A 6,269-nucleotide genomic window follows, 5' to 3' on the forward strand; every position below is an offset into this window, starting at 1 on the left:
CTGATCTTGGCGTGCAGTTGAATTGGACGGTCCAAACTACACAGTCGAAGCTCGCGAGTCGCGTGGCTTCTGGCGCAACCGTGTGTTACCGCTCGTTACGCTGTTCTAAACTAAACGCATACGCATGTCAGTATGTTTTGCTGAATCGAATGGTGAAGTGTTAAAGTGTTCGTCAAGCACAAGTAGTTTGTGGTCTGGTGGTCTTAGTCATTGTAAGACTGTAAGGTGGTTCCGCCAACCGGCTGAGCTTCTCGGAGGGCAGTGACCGCAGACGCGATCTCGGTACGAACTTGAGATGATTGCTTGCGAGTGGCGAGCGACACACTCGCGGCGTAACGACTTGGCGCTTTTGTTTCAAACTCATATGAACCCTGAATAACGGTGACCGAATCGATTTTACATAGGTGTACTTAGTTACCAAATGCACAATACCTTCTATGGTGTACACGGTATGGTGCTCGTAAATATAGAGCTCTAAATGTTTTCTATTTCTGTATCCGCGTTGCCAAAGCCATCATTCTGTATAGGATTAAGTAATAATGGCCTCGTGATCACATCCGTGACGTGTGTTTAGTTTTAATCAAACAGTGGCTCACGGCTCACGCTACATGCACGCTCATACGTTAAGTGTTACTGTTGCTATGCTTTCCGTGTTTACACTATTAGTGTCCGTCCCTACCTGATGTACATCTTGAGCTCAGCTTATATTCACAGATCAAGTGATCAATATTTTTGTAACGCTAGGTATCGTCTGCATGTAAGTTTCCCGATCTTTAGATAGTAGGTAGGTATAAGTGGCTCTTCAAGTCAAAGTCAAAAACCCTTATCGAATTAGTCCAAACGGAAAATTCGATACCTATTGGAATTGTGAAGAACGGGTCAGACATTATAGTGCTAGGTTTTCGGAGACTAAAATATCTATAATACGTAGGTATTTCAGCCTCAGTACCTATAAAAGCTCAGTATAAACTTCACAAAGTACACTATGCTTTTACTTTTTATGCAATAGTTCGAAGTCATTATAATACTTTTAGTAAATAGGTGTTTTAGGTACCTACTTACCTATACTACAAATAAATTTATACCTTACGAATAAATATCGAGCAAAACTTACTGAGTACTATTGGTGGTTGGTACACCTACATTAAAATGGCAACAAGCACCGGTAAACCAATTAAATGTATACTTATAATAATCTAATTAGGTGGGAGTCCAGTGTGTGAGCAGTCCGGCGTCGGTAGTCGGTCAGTACTCAGTAGACACAGAGATTTGTCAGTGAGCCACAATTAGGTATGTAGCTGTGTATGGGAAGAATATACAGAATCGTAAAAGTACTTAGTCTCAGGATTAGTTTATCCTTGTAATCAAGGATTCGGTTTTCTGGTGAAAACATTTTCGATCAATTCAATACATCGAATTTGTGATTTGTGAGCCAGAACATTTAGATTTAGATATCAAAACAGACTTAGTTTACAATAAACGTTGTAGCGAGACGGTAGTATATCCTGTAACCTTCTCCATATGTGGGCTTTCTGCCGATTAAATATAGTCAAATCGGACCAGGGCCCCGATTCCGCATTTCCAATGGCCGAAGAATTAATGAAAATTCTATAAAATTTGAAACTATTCCTATTCTCTTAAGCATTTAGCCAAAACAATTCCGCCCCGTATTGAATTTTCAAATATAATGTTGGAAAAATGCTTATAGATATACTTAGATAGAGAATAGAGCCAATTTCTTGACTTTGACTTTCATCCAATTTCCAGTCATTCATTGGTCATTGTAAATAGCAGAATCGGGGCCATGGCCCTCTGAATTCATTTCTCAATGCTGCTCTGCTCCTATTGATTAAAGTGCGACGATAGTATAGGCTTAATAAATAAACTATCTGAAATTTAAATATCAAATCTGTTGAAGATAAGCACCTGCAGCGTTATAATATTCATTATGAGTATTTGTACCAGAAGGCCAGCGGGGACTCAGTGACACCATTTTTACCTTCTGGTACGGAACAATAGTAACAGGCCCCTGCTTCACTTGGGCCGCACAACACCATTCTGTAGTGGCGCTGCCGCCGCGACTAGCGCTAGCCAACAGCTGTGATATCTTAAATTGATTACGATAACGGTGTTTGGCTTATCAATGCTAACACAATTATCATAAGTAAACATACATATATTGTCCTGACGTATACACAGGTTTAATATATCGACAAGTATCCAGTCACGGATCCAGTCCTTAAAGAACTTATGGGAAATAGGCCAAACAAAAATTGGAACGTTAGGAATTTCAAGCTAGCTTCATAAAAATAAGTTTAGATTTCAAAATAATATCTGTGATCTGAATGATCTTTTTTACCGGGTGTTTCAATTCACGGGTTAACTGTATGTGAAGAGGCCCGGACCTTTTAGGCGTGCACGGTGACACAGGTCCGACGTGCAGAGGCCTTGTTGAGAACCTTAATGTAAAATTTGATGGGCGATCTATTAGGGATCGTGTGCCCTTAGTAGCTTAGTGTGCCCAATGTTTTTCTCTACCTCAGGATTTAAAAAGATTCTCTCGATGCAAATAAGCCTTCTCGTGGAATCGATCATCCGATATATTGAGGATTGTTCATAAGTAGCTATGTGTACCTAATATCCATCAACTGCAATGAATAAGAGATAAAACAACGTAATCAATGATAACTTGGACCTATCAATTGACTCATGATTGTGCGATATGATTCATATGATTAGTATCAATACTTTGCTTAGGTGCCTCTTGCGATTAATGAAAATCATTAGCTTCACCACATTGTGTAGTGGTGCAAACATTTTATTTATCGCTTTTACACCTATAGACGACATTAGATAAGAACCAAAAGTACTTTACCAATGCGGAGAAGGCAGCTAAAGATTTCCCTAAGTGGTAACTTTACCTAGAGGTGCGCGCGCTCTGCAGCCGCGCGCCGGCCCAGCCCGGCCCTCAGTCGTACTTTGTGTAGATGCCTCGTTTGTGCTGAGGACTCGGCAAATATGAATTTGCTTATTTTCTGTTGGTGTAAATTTCAATTCAACGACTGACTCGTTGTTGTGTGGTCGTAAGCCCATCTGTCCTCCACGTCTCGGGCTTGCATTAGTAACAATAACAATAACAATAGCGGTAACAATAGTAATAGTAATAATAACGTTTATTTATCTCCACAAATTACATAAAGTTTTAACATCATGTCGGCAAGCAATTGACAAAAGAACGCAATTTATGGGAGATCTGGAGTCTAAACTAAGCCTAGGCCTGTACTATAGAACTCCAGGCCCCCTTAACATTAAATAGTGTAATTAATTAATTGATTTAGCAGTAATACAAATTGTCTTCTTTATTATCTACTGAATAATTTCAATCTCTGTGATCGAAATTCTAGATCTAAGAGTGTTTGTCGCCTCCCTTAGCTCGGTCACAGACGTCTGCACCCAGTGGGTGGCGTGCGCCCTCGCTCCGCGCCCCGCGCCGTCTGCCAGCTCCTCCAAGCCGCTAGGGACGCTCAAAAGCTGTTTTGTTATTCAAAAACCTCTTTCAACGGTCGTTGGCGTGACAAGTAAGCGGTGCCACCGTCTTTGTTTCCTCACAATATGAAAGTCTGCACATTAGTGAGAAAACGTCGCCTCAGTGAATTGCTTCAACTAGTTCAGGGGAACTAGTTGCCACTGCGGGACTACACTGAATTTTGAATACCTACTCAACAACACGATGTCATGAGTTACTGGTATGAGTTGGAAGTATAGACAGTGAAAAAACACCTTGGTCTGTGGTTAATTTCCGTAAATATTAGTCTAATATGAACCCACAGTTGTACCTGTTTTAAAAATATAATTTTACCTATGAACAGCTGTACGTCGGTGATCAGTAGTCAGAGTTGAGACGAAGTAAGTGTAGTGGATATTGTTTTATCAACATCGGCGTTCATCACGGGCAATCACGGCCGCCTCGTTTGTTGACACGCGCGCTATTGGAGCGACCGCAGCAAGCGCCTTGGTGCGAGCAGCTCGCGGCGCGCCCTGCCTCACAAGACCTGCCGCATTTAGTTTTCTGTGTTGGCTGTGAGGGCTTAGCAGCATTTTGCCCACGAAGACTGTCAATTAGTTCTCACTAACTAATCTTGACATAGGTACCCTTGTTACCCGTGTTGGTTTTTAAGATTTAGAGGGTCTGTGAATGCTAAGATACCTATCGGTTTTCGCGTCGGGTGCAATTTGGTTAGGTACTTAATTGCACATGTCATCAATAAATAAATTATTGCCTGCAATACGATTAAAAAATCAAATGATTTGGTAATCGTATTAGTTGTTTAGAGTTCCATAACTCGAAAGGAAGAAATAGAACCCTTATAGGAATACGTGTGCGAGTGCCGTCTGGTGGACAACAAGGTGTTTTGACGTGCGCGCTTGTCGTTGCAGAACCGCGGCAGCGCGAGCTCGGCGCCGTGCGGCATGGAGTGCGGCGTGGCGGCCGGCGGCTACCCCGCGCCCCCCGCGCACCCGCGCTCTCGCCCACCGAGCGCTCGCCCGCCAAGTCCGGCCTGCACGTCAACTTCAGCGACAAGGGAGAGGTATGAAACTATGAACCCCTCTAGCCTGCTTCCTCAATACTGTGTAGGCATATTTATCATCGACATTATAGTACTTACATTTAATGTTATTTCCATATTGTACCTTGTTTCGTAGTAAGTAGTTCTTTCAAAAATAATTTTAATCAGGAGGAGGTTATAATAACGTTTCCCTTAGTACTGGGTAGGAAAACACAGACTACGTACATGCTGATATTTTTATGTTCACCCTTTCTCCGCCTATTTACATGTTATGTTTTAAGCTGGCTTAGTAGGTAATACCTGCCAGTTCCATGATAATATTGAGGTTAACCCTTACATTTGATAGTTCAATTCGTTTTCGTAATACTTTCTTAGGCTGGTCACTTTACGTACTTTGCCAATCTGGGAATAATTCCTAGTGAGCTGAATTTTTGTATACACCTTTATTATGAAAAGTTGTGAAAAATCGACATTGATATCGTGCCGGCTAAAAAAATTACATACGTCAAAAGGTCACGAAAATCAGTTTTCTGCAAATATTAGGTATTAATGCAATAAAATATAATAAAATAAATTATTGGGAAGTCGTAGTTCCCAATAATTTATTTTGTGGCGTATAATGTAATTTATATAATGGCGACCGAATGTTGCAAGTTGAAGCCGCCGGCGGCTTTCAACATTCGGTCGCCATTGAAACAAACGGATAGACCGCCTGAACGTTCCTGAACGTTTTGTTTTACGCATGTGCAGTAAAAGTACTTCAGAGCCGTTTATAATCACTAGAAATTGCAAAAATAAATTATTGGGAACTACGACTTCCAATAATTTATTTTATTATATTTTATTGCATTAATACCTAATATTTGCAGAAAACTGATTTTCGTGACCTTTTGAATTATGTAATTTTTTTAGCCGGCACGATATCAATGTCGATTTTTCACAACTTCATAATAAAGGTGTATACAAAAATTCAGCTCACCAGATTTAAAGAATAAAAAATTAATAGATTTTATAGCATCTAAAAGCCCACGTTTTTAAATGTCACTCAATTCAAATTTGATCAAAATCGGTCCAGCCGTTTTTATAGTTGTAAATTGCGTTGTCATCGAGTTTGAAAGCTACTCTGAAAAGCCATCCTGCTAGCTTATCAGGAAGAACCTCAAAATTGAGTTGCAAAAATTCAACGGAAGGACACAAAAAGAAAAGTGGGTTTATAAAACTTGGGAAAAAGGATATATACGTGCTTTTACCATTTACTTTAGAATTTATTTAGTTAATGCTACTGAATATGTTTTCAGCGAATACGCGATGTGACCTTATAAGTTGATAACAGTTTGCGTAAATATATTAATATGATTTGTCAGGTAAAGGAGCGCCGCGGAAGTTCCTCACGCCAAATATGGCAGTCACCAGATGGCGCTGATACGGAAGAGGCTCGCCGTGGAGATGTGGCTCTACGACGAGCTGCAGAAGTTATATGAGACGCCGGTAAGCTATTTAATACTTGCATCTTCTTAAAGTCATAGTGCACCAACTAGCCTGTATGCTAAAAGCGATGGACTGACTCAGGCTTATCAGCTTCACATTTTTTGGTAAGATGACCATCAATGATAGTTCGGGGCACAGCTCTACATACTTTTACCGAACAACCAAAGTTTAGTCAGTACTCTAAATAGAATGTAAATTGCCTGAAGATGAAAA

At 40.5% G+C, this 6,269-nt stretch overlaps 1 pseudogene; it reads left to right on the forward strand.

The window, feature by feature from the left end:
• Positions 1-540: 540 nt before the first annotated feature.
• Positions 541-6,151, forward strand: LOC113497554 (annotated as a pseudogene).
• The last annotated feature ends 118 nt before the right edge of the window (positions 6,152-6,269 follow it).

Source organism: Trichoplusia ni, chromosome 9 (genome assembly GCF_003590095.1).
Source record: "Trichoplusia ni isolate ovarian cell line Hi5 chromosome 9, tn1, whole genome shotgun sequence".
Classification (NCBI taxonomy): Eukaryota; Metazoa; Arthropoda; class Insecta; order Lepidoptera; family Noctuidae; genus Trichoplusia; species Trichoplusia ni.